Source organism: Lactuca sativa, chromosome 3 (genome assembly GCF_002870075.4).
Source record: "Lactuca sativa cultivar Salinas chromosome 3, Lsat_Salinas_v11, whole genome shotgun sequence".
Lineage (NCBI taxonomy): Eukaryota > Viridiplantae > Streptophyta > Magnoliopsida > Asterales > Asteraceae > Lactuca > Lactuca sativa.
Genome location: NC_056625.2, coordinates 6557395 through 6574349, shown reverse-complemented (window position 1 = coordinate 6574349; position 16955 = coordinate 6557395). Strand labels below are relative to the sequence as shown.

Below are 16955 nucleotides of genomic sequence, written 5' to 3'. Positions count from 1 at the left end.
TGTGCGACAAATCCTGATGGAGGAGGCGCACAAATCCAGATTTTTCATCCATCCCGAGGATACGAAGATGTATAGAGATCTTCATCCTGATTACCGGTGGCTCTACATAAAGCACGATGTAGTCTGGCATGTCGAGAGGTACTTGACCTGCAGGAAGGTCAAGGCCAAACACCAGAGACCTCACGGAAAGATGCAGGTGTTGGATATCCATGTGTGGAAATGAGAGGATATTACCATGGACTTCATTACGAAGTTACCTCGGACGGCGCACGGAGTTGATGTGATATGGGTCATCGTTGATCGACTAACCAAGAACACCCATTTCATACCGATTTAGGAGAGTATCTCGGTCGAGAAACTAGCAAGCATCTACATTTGAGAAGTAGTAGCTCGACATAGAGTGCCGGTTTCAGTGATTTCTAACAGGGATGTGCGATTCACTTCTAGATTCTGGAAGAAATTTCATCATGAGTTGGGTACTCGTCTGCACTTCAGCACGGCCTTCCACACGTAGACGAACGGTCAGAGCGAGCGGACCATCCATACCTTGGAGGATATGCTGCGAGCGTGCATTCTAGACTTCGGTGGTAGCTGGATACCTACCTTCCCTTGGCAGAATTTTCCTATAATAATAGCTACCATGCCAGTATCGATCGACCTCCCTTTGAGATGCTTTATGGGAGAAAGTGTAGGATTCTGATATGTTGGGTGAGGTAGGATAGAGGGTCATGGGGAGTACCGAAGTGGTACTCAAGACGACGGAGAAGATCCAGCAGGTTCGGAGTAGACTTGTGACATCCCCGTTTTCACGGCCAAAAAAACCGATTTGTTTATTATTTATTTAAAAATCAGAGTATCATTTTAAAGAAAAGTGTTGCGGAATTTGTACCTAGAAAAACATGACAAATGTATTTTTATTCATTTTAAAAAATTGGGATGTCATCATCAAAACAGAAACATAAGCATAAACAAAACTTACATTCATTATAACTAGTGATTTATATCTCCTTAATCTTTCAGTGTAATGTAACTTCATATCGACACCTGTGATACAAATAAACTTGAGTGGGTAAGTTGGGAAACATGGTGAGTACCTAAAAATTTCAATCCCACATTGTTATATCATATATATAATTTAGATCTCACAAAATATACAATTTCTTCATATATATAATCGACTCTTACCCCACCCCGTCAATCCTCACAACGAGACTATCCATACTCTTGGACCTTAAATTTTACCTCTTACTCCCGAATCTAATCCATGCTCTCGAATCAATATTTGTGCCCATTCCATACTATCGGATTAGGGACAAATGTCTATGTCTAAATCCATACTCTTGGATTAATGACGAATAACTATGTCCTACCCATACTCCTGGACTAAGGACAATTGACTATGTCTTAATCCATGCTCCCGGATTAATGACAATTAACTAAGTCCAATCCATACTCTCGGACTATGGACGAATAACTATGTCTAATCCATGCTTTCGGATTAATGACATGTTTAAGGGTTCAATTCTCTGTGTATATCTCACTCGTACTCATAAGGAAATAGTACCTGATGTTCCTCATAATTAATTTAGGTTTACTCTTTATCCTAAATCATCATATATTATCAGGTATGTTCTTTAACACGTATTTTAGGCAACATCAAATAATTCGCACATAAAAATATATTTAATACTTCAATCAATACTTGTATTAAAATCATGTTCATGAAAGAGACTATGCACTCACCTGTTAAAGTGATGATTCCAAACTCAGGCAGCGCTTCGCTTCTAACGATTCTATTTTCCTTTGACGAAACCTAGCATTATTATCACTAAGTTTTAGTCTAATCTTTATTGCGACTAATTATTAGTCTAGATTCATCATTAACTCAAAGTCTACTTCATTCTCTATCAAGTAAGGATAAGTCAGACAGTACAATTGGGAGGCAGGACCATTTCGGCATATAGCTTTTCTTAAATCCAACAACCAAACCCAATGTGACCATTCTAGACACCCCTCCCGTAAGTAGTTCAATCAGTATAACGACGTTGAATCAATGATAAATCTTATTTATAGGTTCATAATAACGATATTATATTTACATATAAGTTATATTTAAAGTATGGTAGACGTATCTCACTTACAACGGATTTTTTTTATTAAGAACGGGCTTTGTTGGAGCAGCATTTCCGAGTCGAAAAGCTCTTCTCGGAGCCGTCGGGAGCTCCAGGGCTTCCTTCTCGTGCTAGGGGGTACCCTAGGTTTTTTTTTTGGGGGGGGGGGGGGGTGGTGGTGGTGGTAGAGAGTAGAGAGTGTTTAGAGAGAGAAAGAAGTGGGAAAAGGTGTGAGGAATGAGGCAGCCCCCACACCTTTATTTATAGGCTTCCTGGAGAGACTCCACGTCGTGGAGCTTCTATCCACGTCATGGTCTTACGTAGGCTCTAAAGCTTCGCCTGGTGCTGACACGTGGCACTGAGTGCTGGTAAAACAACCAATCTTTAAAAATTCATAACTTTTGCATACGAGCTCCGTTTTCGACGTTCTTTATATCCACGCATAGGTAATGACAAGATCTACAACTCTCCTTTTGACTCTGTCGGCTAATTCTATAACAATTGGTAAAAAGAAAAACGGTTAAAGTTCGGCGGTTAAACCACCGCGAACCGCTATATATTAATGACCAAATTGTATGTGACTTGATGTTTATAATGTATATTAAATATATTATATTTAAATTTTCCTTTAAAAATATCCCAAACTTCATAAACCATCTGTCGAATATGATTCTATTAATCTCGAAACATTAAACATTAATTCACAGAGTTTGGTATATCGAAATTGAATCCCGTCTATGTTTTTGGAACAACGACGACCGACACAATAAGCAAACACTTTCTTAAAAATTTCTTTAGGCAAAATGATGACACGGAGAAATGGAACTTACATCACAAATTTAAATTGTACATATTTAACACCACCCGGTTTACCTTTTAAAAGTCAAAAGAAGACTTTGACTTTTAACAGTCGACCATACTTCAAATTTAAATTACCTTTCTCTCTTTAACTCCCTACCTCCCTCTGGATTATTTCCTCAAATGCACAAGCACACTTCAATTACACATACACTAGATTTATCAAATATATATGTATCTACAAGTCTTGAGTATAGATATACATGTATATAAAAAGAAATACAACCAAAAATACATTCAATCTCGTAGCAATATCTAGTACAAGAAATTGAGCAGATTTGCACCCACATGCACAAATATAAACCAATAATGCAATACATTCTCAAGATCAAATTTTGGTAAAATCTGCCAGAAATCAGTTCATATCTTCGAGGGTGTTTGAGATTTCATTTTGAAGTTTAAAAGGACTTTTATGCAAAAGCCCTTATTGACTTATGAATGTGGGAAAAGTAGTTTTTAAAAAAGTGTTTGGATTAGTTTTTTAGTGGCAAAAGTCAATAAGTCAATAAGTTAAAAAGTGTTTGGCTAACTTATTGACTTTTGCTTGTTTTTATTCTAATCAGTCATAAGGCTGCACGGTGTGGTGCAGTTTGAGACCGCACTTGGCCGCCACCTCAGCAGGGAACACCGCCCCCTGAGTGCGGTTTCGTGTGGTTCAAACCGCAGTGCGGCAAAAAATGGCCGCGGCTTGTGATTGGCTGCAAATAATTTGACTGTTTTTTGATTGGGTGGGGAGAAATTAAAGTTTTTATTTAATTTTTTTTTTTTAAAATGAAGTGTGGCACCACTCCTTGGGTGTGGCAGGGAACCACACTTTTGTGGTAAAAATGACGTGGCGCTTACGTGACAACGAAGGGAGTGCGGTTTCGATAGCACGACACCCTCCAGCCTAAGTCATTTCAAAAAGTCACAAATTATAACTTCTTCAAAACTCCTTTTCAAATGCTAAAAGAAAAATCATTTTAAAAAGTCCTTATTAATTATCCAAACACTTTTTTTTAGCTTTAACTTTTTCAAAAATTCAATAAGTTAAAAAGGTAGATCCTCTTCATAATATCACGTTTCCCTCCTCACTGAACCCCTCTATCCATTTCTTCTCTGGGAAGCATAAACCGAGACCCCAAAAGAGAGGTTGCTGCCTCATCCATTCTAGGTTCTTTCCACCTGCACTTGATGAGATAAACCAACTCTAAACACCCTCCTTTACATTCAGTTTTGCTGTCACCATCAAGAAGAAGAACAACCCCAAGGAGAGGTTGTTTTCGAGTGAGTGAACAAGAGGCAGCTGCCTCTTCTACTTCACCTGTCTTCTCCTTGCTTCCATTCTCTGTCAAGAATCAAACTCAAAACCCACCAAGACTCCACTGATTTTTGGTTATAACAAAAAGGAGAGAAAAGGAATACCTGTGATTATCTAGCCAACAGCAACCCCGAACATCTACCTTTGTTCGATCGATTGGACCATTCGAACCTTTCCCCTTCGTGTTCAGCGGCCGGCGACTGGAGGAGAGCATCTAAGAGGAGCCGCCGGAGCAGCCTCCCTCGCCACCGCAGACGACAGCGACCACCACAACTGCCGCCGATGATGAAGATGTAAACCCACGAAGGGTCGCCAATCCTGACGGGCCCTTCCTTCCCTCTCCTCGCGATTTTGATCCACCAGACGATCTCTTGGACTGTTTACGTTCGTCCCTTCCTATTCCCTTGTTTGGACCGCCGATGTCAAACAGTTGACCAGGGAAGGAGCTCGCCGGAGACAGAGGTTGAACCCACGAGGGTTGCCGGAGGTCGACGCCTGCCCACCCTCACGATCGCTCAGCCTCACCGGAGTCCTCATCGACTGCCTTCGTTTTCATCTGTTCCTGGCCCGAAGTGAAGAAGACGGAGCCTCACCGCCCCCTTTTGTACACTTGATGGTTTTGGCAAAACAAGTCCCTGTGTTTATAAATTTAAATTAAAACTGGTCTTTTAACTTAAACCTTTTTAAAGCAGGTCCCAAGTGATTTAAACTCTTTATAAACGACCCCTTTAGTTTAAAACATTACCAAAACAAACGCAAAAACTTTTAAGGTCCAAGAAAGGTGATCTCGTGGTTATTCATGAACAGCTTCTCCAAAACCGAGTCTAGATCGAGATCACGCTTCGAATATGAGTTTCTACGGCCCCTTTTTTACGGTTTTAATATTTGGGGGAGAATATATACGTGTCTATTAAAGTTTGATAAATTTCAAGTTTTATATATATATATATATATATATATATATATATATATATATATATATATATATATATATATATATATATATATATATATATATAAAATAGTATCATACTTTATTATTGGTCAAAAGTTTATGATATAGCAATCTCAAAATGTGATAAATCACCAATTAATCTATTAAGTTAAAATAGATTGTTAAAAGATGATATATTTATACTTTATGTGAAATATAAATATAGATATTGAGAAAATTCTTAAGATTATAAGTAGATTGCTATAATAACACATGTTGATATTATAAGTCACATGAATGATGATTGTATATGTATAAGTTAAAGTATCTCATGGAAGCACAGAAAGGTATAAAAATGAGCAAAATTTATTATTCGCGTATAAAGCGAAAGTACATTGTCATAATTGATGAAATGATTAAATTCATGAAATTATATGATTATTAGTTAAAATTATCAAATTTAACTTTTAGTACATAAGGTTGTGTAACAACGAATGGAAAGTGTATTACTATATTTTTATATAATTATGAAAATATAACTCAATTTACTAAGTTACATATGGATTTTATTACAATAAATAACATGATCGACTTCAGGGCTTAATAGTAATTATTTACGAAATAATATACTTGTCGAGTATTGTATTTAAAGATTTTACCTTTATCCCAAATTAAATGTATTATAAATATTCTCGCATAATTTATATAAAATATGGGGAATGTAGATTTACGGTCGATCCAAACTTGGATAAATTCAAAAATGAGCTATTATGTTAATACAACATCGAAACCGTATCTAGTATGATAAATTCTTGAAGTTATAAGAATTTCAGTTATCGTTTTCCTAAACAGTGAATAATGTTACATATCCAGTGAATTTAGAATGGATTATATAGGTTCATTATACCTATTCCATATAGATTTATCATACCTATTCCATACAGGTTTATCATACCTACTCCATATAGGTTTATCATACCTATTCCAGATAGGTTTATCATACCTATTCCATACAGGTTTATTATACCTACTCCATATAGGTTCATTATACATATTCCATATAGGTTTATCATACCTATTCCGAATACCAGTTCCGATACGTTTGAGTTTCCATTATAAACTATTCCGGGTTTCGCGAAAGCTAAGATCTCAATACTTAGTAGAAACTCTCCAAGATATAACCGTTAATCCTCGAGGGAACGACTAACGTCGGGTGTAAGTGTCATATTATTGATCTTATACGGTACGATCGTCCGCTTGGAGTTGCTAGCTACAACTACATCTGACGAGATGAATTTTGGTGCTGACGTTAGCATTATCGAACATTACCATGTGTTACAACAGGGTGAATGACTTTAGCACGCGTGCCTTATTATGGCGTTGGTGCATTAATAAAGTACAACGTCATGAATTCGGTTATGATTTCATTATAAAATCTCAGTTTTGTTTCGTTACCGTATAGAATCGATATTGGATTTATATGTGGTTTATGTTCACTCATTCTAGTTGAAACAAACCGTATTTAGTGAGATAGCTTGTGACTCAAAGCGATAAGTGTCAATACCAAAAATTAAGTCATATAAAACTTAATTAATATCATGACACGACTCGACAAGATTTATTAACTTACATGAAATAAGTTATTTATATAAACCATTTGTTTTTATAAGAAAACACAATATTTACGTGGGAGGAGTTTGCGCCACCGGTTAAGTGTCGGTTTTCAAATTAAGTCAGATAATACTTAATTATTGTCACGACACGATTTTACAAAGTTCATAAATTCAAGGCTTATGAGTTTATCATATAAATGATACAAATTCTTGTATAAGGTTTCACGAGTAAAGTTGGTTATTTTATGTTTTCACAAAGGGTAACATTTCCTATTTTTATATAGTTTGATGTTCAAAATCTTTATATAAAAATGCATTTTGATATAAGTCTATATTACTTATATGTATTTTCCAACTTTTGTACATTTGGATTTGAACAAATGGTAATCTATGAATGAGTCATAACACATTGTTATAACTCCATTATTTTATACTTTTTATAGAAAAGTAAATATTTATAAAAGCTAGTCAACCAGCTAAAGTTTATCAAACACTTTTAGGTATAAAAATACTCTGTGTCAAAACCTGTAGAACTCACCAACAATTTTGTTGACATATTTTAATGCATGTATTCTCATGTTATTAAGCAGGTTGGAAGTGTTCGCTCAGAAGAGTCTCCGTTAGTTATATTATATCTTTGTAATGTCGAATTGTTAGGCGTGTGTCACGATTTAGTAACAGTCATTGTCAATGTAATTTCTATTTTAGTTATAATAGAAGATTATATTTGTACTATTCAATGCATATTTAATAACTGTGATTACTGATTTACGTCGTGCACCTCGGCGTTTCCACCGGCGGCCGAGGGTGTGAAAAATTTTCAACCGATTTTAAATTTAACAGTATGAGAAGATTATACTGTTAAATGACTGCGTAAAATTCATAACTTCTTCATACGGACTCCGTTTTCGTAACTTCCTCATACAAAGTCATAACTTCCTCATACAAATCTTAGAAAAATTATAACTTACTCATACAAAGTCATATTTGGGCGTTCTTTTTATGTATCTTCTTGGTTTAACATATACTACAACTTTCACTTATATCTCTAAGGCTAAAAAGTATTTTATCAAAAATTCACTTTTTACGTTACGCGGTGCCGTGCCGGTTTTGCCGTAAAACTTCGACGAGCCATAACTTCTTCGTTATAACTCGGATTTCGGCGTTCTTTATATGTACGGAACCCTTGTGACATATACTATAACTTGGTTAAGATTAATCCTACTAAATAATCTTCCATCAAAAGGTCATTTTTGACGCTCATTGTCTCTAAATTGTCTAGCCCAAATATACGGGTGTTACAAGACTCCAAACGGCCCAGAGCCGGCAGAAGAGCTATGCCGACAAACGCCGATCGGACCTGGAGTTCAAGGTTAGGGATATGGTCCTTATGAAGGTGTCACCTTGGAAAGGTGTCATCGACTTTGGAAAATGGGGTAAGCTGGGCCCCAGGTATATCAGACCTTTCAGGGTTATAACATGGGTGGGCAAGGTGGCATATAGGTTGGATCTTCCGGAAGAACTTAGACAGATCCACAACACTTTTCATGTCTCCCAGCTGCGGAAGTGCTTAGTGGATGACTTCGCAGTTGTGCCTTTAGAGGATATTCAGGTGGATGACACCATGAACTACATCAAGAGACCAGTAGCCATTGCCGATAAGAAGACGGAGGATCTGAGGAGCAAGAGGGTGGAGTTGGTGAATGTGTAGTGGCAGAACTGCAAGGGCTCAGAATGGACGTGGAAGCCGGAGGATGAGATGAGAGAGCACTACCCAAAGCTATTTCCAGCCGTAACAGACTTCGAGGACGAAGTTTGAGGTAAGTGGGTGTTAATACCGCTGTCGTGCACGATTTAAGAAATAAAAATAATAAATAAACTGCTTTATTGCACTACAGATAGTACATGTAAGCAGGGTTAGATCCTCAGGGACACGTCAAATGTTTACACCTCTTTGCGTAAAATGTGATCTAATTCTTGATGAATGCAATAAACATAAATTGGGGGAGGGGGTATTTCTGAAAATTAAACTAATAGAAATCAAAAATCAAAAAAGAATAACCAAATTTAAAGTGGTGAAAATTCAAATAGAAGTAAGCAATTCCTGTTTCACAGTGACTCCCCTAATCATATAATTAACCTTCAACACAATATTTGGCTATGCACTTGTTTAAACTGGTACTAAGGTTCATTAACAAGCTCTAACGACCTTTATTACAAAAATCATTTAATCAAAATAAGCTCTTTGAATTAAATCTAACTTTTTACTAAATTAACCAAACAAGCTCTTGACTAATAAAGAAAAGCTGCATTAGACACAGTGTAATTCCCAGTAAAGTTCAATACCTCTCATAAGCTCGGAGGCGTATTAACTCGTTTGATCATTTCATATTAGAATTAATCTAATACTTGTCACTTTTTACTAATTAATCTAGACAATTACGGATCTAAACAATTAGATGACTAGAGTGATTCACAAACAATTTAATTAGCCAACAGAAACTGAAATGAAAATCAAAGATTCAATTTAACAAAGAACTGATCAAACTAAATAGTAATCATAGTCAAACATAGTGCCTAATGATTAATCATAAGAAAAGGTTATGTATTGCGAAACTGAAATCTGAGTTTTTAGCCTGACATGGCTAAAAACGGATTACAAACAGTGAAAATAGAACTTAAACGATAAATCTTATTAAACTACGGATTTGAATCGAATCGTCTCCTTTAGATCTGCGTTCTTCACTTGAAAACCTCTGAAAATCGCCTCTGAATCACCAATTAGGGTTACTGGAAGGGTATCAGGCAGTATTTATACGTCTAGCTGTCAAAACATCGTACCTGCGATCGTAAAAGCACAAACTGCGATCGCAGGTATCACCCAAAAACGTGTCACGCGAATTTTTAATGAAGTACGTTGCTATTTTGAGGCAATTTGACCAACCTGCGATCGCAGGTTCTCTTGTTTTTTCTCATCTAAAGAATTTTATGACTCGTTGGAACCTCGATGGCAACCTGCAACCCAACCTACGATCACAAGGGCTATACTTGCGATCACAAATGAGACTTTTTGGCTCTTTTTGTTCATCGTTCCCCTTCCAAGTAGTTCTCGATCATTTCCCGGCATCCTTCCTTGGACTAGAATCCAATTAAGCTCCTAAGCATCCACAAACACATCCCGAACTTGCACAATCATCCATGTGCTCCAAATGGCCCTAAAAAGTCATAACAAACGTGAGCAGTACAGACATTCTTCAAAATAATCATAAAACACGAAATACATAAGAATAATCAGGAATTAGTTAACTTTTTATAATGAAATACGTAGGAAATTGTGCTAAAAGATGCATATAAAATGCATCTAGCAAACCTCCCCAAGCTTAGACCTTACTTTCCCCCAAGTAAGGAAACGATAACTTTGGAAACGAAATTAGGGCTAAGGCAATAACTACACAACCTAGACACACGCTAGCTAAAACTAACTAAAAAACGAAAACCTAAATAATAATAACTACCAAAGCTAAACATAAAACATGCATTATGTAAAAATGAACAATGAACTAAGAAAAATATGCAAATGAGAAACAAATAACTAAATGAAACATGCCTTTTTTTTTACGATCAGACTTTACATCGATAATGGGTTCCAATCACTAACACCAAAGCAACCATCCTGCTATCTTTCATGTATCACAGACTCCCAAAGTAAGGAAGACCACAAAACGGTGTGACCTAATAATCCAACTCTAGTTTTATTTAAACTTTGTACCTTAATTAGATTTATGGGAGAAAATAACATAGTCTGGATCTCATGTCCTTAAGACTAGATGGCCAAGAATCAGAATCGACGCATCCTTAAGAACTCGTACAACCAAATCAGCTTTCGCCGAAGCAGCAAGGGCCAACCTCCGTAGGAGCCCAAGCTCTATGTTTTCACTTTTTTCGAGAGCCACAAGTATCATATCACACAGTTCTTTATTCACCACATGTAACTTTGGAATGGCTTCTAATTTGATTGAGCTTGATTTATACTTCGTTTTGAGCTTGATTTCTTCAATCTCTCTCTTTTTCTTTTGGAACTTCTTAAAGTTTCTTCAATTGAGTGCTTGAAATTCTTTGATTTGAGTACTAGATATAACGTTGTAACCTTTCTTCATTTTGATTGTGTGGATCTGATACTTAAGCTCTCTGTTACCGCGAGGGTAACGCGTGTCAACAAATAGGGCCATCTTCTGTGGGTTCAGAGTTGCCGATAAAGATTCTTTTAAAACATTAATAAGCAAATCATCCTAGAGCTGTTATTACCGCCCAAAAAACGTTTCAGTACGCTATTTTTTTTATTATCTAAGGTTGGGATCTCGAATCACGGTGTCTTGGGTCCCCTGGTTATGACAGCTAATTCTACACTTCCAACAACAATCAAGTCGCTTTGGATTTTTTCATTTTCAATTCTCAATATCCCACTTCATGGAGCTATCGTATGCAAAGAGTGTCATCATCTCGTAATTTTTTTTAATGCAAATGCAAAATGCAACAAAATGAAAATGTTTTAGAAAAACTGGAAAGAAATAAAATGACAAATAAAAGAAAACGTAAATGAAAAAGCTTTTTGGATTTTTTTGAAATCAAAATAAAAAAAATAAAAACTTTTTACAAAAAGATAGGAAATCCCCTCCCCAAGCTTAAAATTAAGCATTGTCCTCAATACTTAGGGAAGAGTGGAAGACGACTACTCGGACGGGGGAGCATAGCGACGGAAGAACTCGTCGCGAAAATCGTTGAAATCGTCGCGCAGACCTAAGTGCTATATTGCTGATAGTCGAGGTGAAGACTAGTCATCGTCTGTTGAAGGGAAGCAATATCCTGACAGAGGTCAAGATAATGCTGGTAGGTGAAGGGAGAGTTGGGGTGAGGGTGGGATGAGTGAGTGGGTGGGTGGGGGCTGATCCTGAAAGTCAATCTGCATAGGATCTGGCGGGCTAAAGGATATGGGTGTGGCGTCTGTGTAGTCTGTGTTGGGTTTTGAGCATTCTAACACTCCTAAGTGTACATGCAACCCTAAATACCTTGGATTTATGTTTTCTCTATTATACATGCAAATAAGAACATCCAAGGTATTATCCTAATCTAGCATATAAAATAATGAATATAACAAGATAGAATACATACCTCTTTCATGTAGAAAGTCTTCATTAAGCTTGAGTGCCAAGTGCCCCAAGTGTGACACCTCAAATGGTTCACACAACACCAAATACACTTGGAATAACTTAAGAGAAATCTACAACTCATGAAACCGGCTAGCCCTTCATTACTCACACTAGTGGCCGATTTTTGTCAAGAATAAGATCTTTATATAGTGTTACAATTAGGGTAAACCCTAATTGTCATGACTTTCCATTTCCTTGGATCCATGGGTTCAAATACACCATGGAGCATCCATGGACCATCCTATGGGTTTTAGCCCAACTTGATTATCCATGGAGCATTAGCCCACTATACAAGTATGGATGATTTACACAATCAACCCATATATTTAATTAGTCTTCTTTTGATCACTTAATTAATCCTAGATTAATTCTTGATCAATACTAATTAAATAATCTTATTATTCTTATTATTAATATACTAGAACTTATAATATATTAATAACCATAAGTGTCTTATTTCTCTCATTATAGTCTACCCAAGTGCATGATGCCATGCAACCCAAATGGACCATGTCGGGTCGGGTCAAGTCTTACCAATTATAGTTATGGACTTAGACATTAATCCAACAGTCTCCCACTTGGATAAGTCTAAAACTAATATTGTGTATGACTTCAGGAACCAACTGGCAATCGTAGCTCTCAAAAGCTTCTGTCGAACTCTAACCTTGTAGATGAACTCTGACCTTTGTCAATGACTTTTCCATTAGATAAGGGATCATATATTCCTCCATTCTAGATATCATATGGACTGAGACATGGATTATAATCATTCTCTCTGTCCATTTGTTGTTTCCCGATTTCCGATTTATGACGACTAACTAATTGAACAAATCAAATCAGTCCTGGCCCGGCCGAGCACTTCCATTTGTCATCATCAAATCATCGAGGGGCCCACATATATCTCTTTTATCCCGAAGGTAAAAGGAATGGATAAACTTCGACTCATATGGCTTGTTCTACTACTTGTTGAATCATACACAAAGATATGTTTTATAGCACGGAGTTACCAAATGCGTTTTCGTGCAATCAATGTACAACCAACTCATAGTAACAACTCATATCTCTAGGTTTGAAGAATATAAGATATTATCGTCTCATGATCACTCGTGATAAAATCCATGAAGTGATTCCAATGAGCGCGGGTTGAATCCAATACTCAGAACTTATGAACACTCATGAGTGTTGTAGCCCTTTGTCCAACACCTTAGACCTCTACAAGCCAACCCATGACAGTCTTAACTCGTATCTACTTCCAACATATGACCGACTGTGGATGGTTTGAATAACTTAGTCATTCCGGAAGAATAACCCAGTTTATTCGGGAAGTCAAAACATGCAAAGTGAAACACAATAATAATTGAATCCAATATGGTATCAAAACCTATGAACATAAATAAAACACCTTTTATTTATCACCATATGATTACACATTATTCATTGTATACTGTTTCAGCTATCAACTTTATTCTTGAATTTAAAACAATAGTTGTCCCATGCTCCAAGCATGTACACTATGTTTTCTAAACACTAGTCATGCCACACACCAAATATGCATACTATGTTTGTCTATGATCTTTACTTTGTGAACTAGATCAACTGAACATAACTTCAATGATTCTCTTTTCACACTCCCAAATCCTTACTGCAAATACAAGAATTCCAAATTCATGTCATTTACTGAAATCTGTTAGATTCTAAACTTATATGCATTGATCTTCTTGTAATGATTATGCACAAAGTCAGAAAGACTTGACAACAATCATTACAGAGTATTCCAAAGGAGATCAGCTCCTTGGAAACATCCTTCTTGCATTAAGTTTCTTAATCTTAAACAAATTGAAAATTCTAACTTTGAAACATTTCTAGATTCCATTTTGACTATCACTTCTGAACAAGAGTTGCCTCCTTCCAGATTATGTCAATATGGTCTTCCAGAATTATCACTATACTTCCAACTGTCCTTGAGCAACCAATCTTTGGTAAACCTTAGATTGTCCTCGACAATTGTTTAATCCTTTTAGTCATATCCAGTTCTAAACCTTTTCCCTTCTTAATGCCCCAGGCATTTGGAAAATTTTAGAAAGGATGAATATAGCACATGTAATCGATCCTATATCCGAAGCATATGAGAATCGATTCATGATGTCTCACATAAAGACTAAACCAGCCTTTTGCTATAACATTTCCATTACAATTTGCCAAGTTCTCATAATTCAGATTATGAAAAGGGATGTCGTAATCTTAATCGAATTATAGAACGCAAATAATGGACTCATATACAAAATTTCCTTATGTTGAGCCATTTCAACATGAAATTCATATATATCCTTGACTAAATGATTAAAACCTCACGATCTAAGCTTATAGATTTGAGATGAAGTATAATTTCCTCTCCCTTAATTATAGCAAAACAACTCTTTCCCAATTGAAACTTTTGTTTTCTATAATTAACATTGCTAACTTGCAATACTTATCATAATTATCATGCTCCCACTAACATGATTATTATTAGCATAACACTTATGCTCCCACTAGCTTTGACATGTACTCAGAAATCAGCTGACTTTCTTACCAAAGTTCATATTTCTGATACTAGATTGTTTTGATAAGACTTTATCAAAATCATACACCTTCCCTTAGATAGCACACTTGTGTGTCTAAATAATTATGAAGAGGGATGCCGTAATCATAATGGTTAGACATTTTTGCCACTACTCACAAGTCCAGGTTAGTGTGCTGGTAAACCACACACGCTCCACTAACGACTTTGAGAATGCAAATATCACAATTGCTATCTAGCTAAAATCTACTTAGTGAAAGTGTTTCCTCACCATCATTTTCATGAATCTGAGAAAAACCTTATGACACTTAGATTTAATGGTGTATGTGTTCTTATCCATGTGAATTGTCAAAACCATAGACACAAGACAAGGATAATGACAAATCCACACTCATATGGATTGAACTCAATCTTAATTTCTTGCTACCTGGCAGCTCAAGGGCCTGCCATTGCTTCCAAGTGGTTGTGCAACTAATTGAGAACTCTAAGAACTCATATGCAAAGCCAACTTTAACTGGAATGGGCACAGAATATGTCAACACGATAGGTTATAAACCTCAAGTCGTGTGCTAGTGAAGAACTTCAGGTTTTATTCTTGATTAGTTCTTGAGACTTTCAAGACCTTTAAGACTCCCACTGTCCTCTTGACATATAAGACTTTCTTGTCAGATATTCAAGAGATAGTGTGGGTTCTTATCAAGACAACCACTTCACACAATTGGCCTAAGTTGGTCTTTGTTTTATCCAAAACATCACAACTTACCAATTTCAAATGTACAAGAGTAGAAAACTTTTACTCTTACATTTGACAAGTGTTTTAAACCTTCTTTAAGACATGTCACTCAAGTTACAATCTTGGAGTATGACTCTAAGACTTGTTTTGGAACGAAGTATGACTCGTCTTCTTGATTTAACCATTTCAACAATTCAAGTTCCTCTTCTTAGTCATAAGAATGCACTAAGATTTCCTTAGAGAACTAATTGTGATATGGTTTCTTAATCATTAAGATGATCACAAAACTGATACTAAAGTACTCTCCCATCTTTTTAGATTTGAGAAACTTTTATCTTTCTGCCTAAGTTGATTCTTCTTATTCGCTCTGCCATACATTGGAACCTTTTCCAATGTCTCAGAGTTACACTTAAGCTTGTAAGTATAATCATATTTACTGAGCTTTAGTAAACTATGACGAATAGTCTTATCAATCTTTTGTGGTGGACTTAATCAGTGCACAAGAATGTGTACTCGATCCCTTAGTCCTTTACTTGACTCACACATCCATGTGAACGAGTAATTAGTCTTAATTTTTCCAATACTTGAAAGTTCTCATTCATCATGCTATACAACTTGCATGATTCCAAGATCCGGTCCAAATGAAACTTGGATGATGAGAATCTTCCCTTATTTGGTAAATTTAGACATTACCACAAATGAAAGAATCAATTTCATATTTCCACTCTTGCTATTATTGGAATCATATAAGCAACAATTCTTCCTCAAATGTCATTGTAAGAATATTTTAAAATAAATAAAATCAAATTTTCCTTTTATTTTAAACTTTGCGGAAAACTTATCCTTACAATCCATATGAAAACTTGTTGTCATCTATTCCTAAGCAATATCTCATAACTCCTAAGAAGTAGCTCAAGAATCCGATCTTCAAACTACGCGATAGAAATCCATCTATGCGATCAGATTCAACATATTCTTTCTTTAAGTTTCTTCACTTTTCTTTGATTCTTAAAACATCACCATGTGACCCAGTCACATCATGTATCAGGAATCTCAGAATAGAAACTTAACAGAGTTAGATAGTGGACTTTACCTGAAGTAGAGTCAAACTTATTGACTTTAACCTCCTTAGGTAAATTTGGCAGCTTCGCAACCAATGCCTCTTCCTTTGGCAATATAAACATATGGACCCTTTGATAATGGTACACGGGACTACCACAGACATAGCTTTTTCTCTTTACCATTTGGTCAACCGAGTTGACTATGGCCGATCCCTTTCCATTGGGAAGAGAATGCTTTTCTGGATTTCCTGTGTCACTATTGTCAATGTCCATCAAGTTTTAAGAAAGTTGATCTTAACAAATAGATAAGATCATTAAGGGTCTTGTCATAGTGTGTTTCATAGGTGTCCCAAAGGAACTCACTATGTGACTTAGAAAGTGATCGAACCACCAACTTTCTCAAGACTTTGACACCCAACTCTCCCGGCTTGTCAATATGTGACTACATCTCCAAGATGTGACCACACCTAGACCTTGCCTTGCCAATTGGGCCTGAGTGACCTTAAACTTTTCAACAACTTGTGGGTTAAGGAGAATAATTTGAAGAGGTGAAGAAGTATGATATCCATGGGACATCA

General features: G+C 36.2%; 1 long non-coding RNA gene across 1 annotated transcript; it reads right to left on the bottom strand.

Moving 5' to 3' along the window:
- Positions 1-3127: 3127 nt before the first annotated feature.
- On the bottom strand, positions 3128-4855 carry LOC111877638 (uncharacterized). The gene is made up of 2 exons (XR_002845474.3): positions 4374-4855; positions 3128-4296 (listed from the first exon to the last, which is right to left on the bottom strand). It is a non-coding gene; the product is annotated as an uncharacterized LOC111877638 (long non-coding RNA).
- Positions 4856-16955: the final 12100 nt, after the last annotated feature.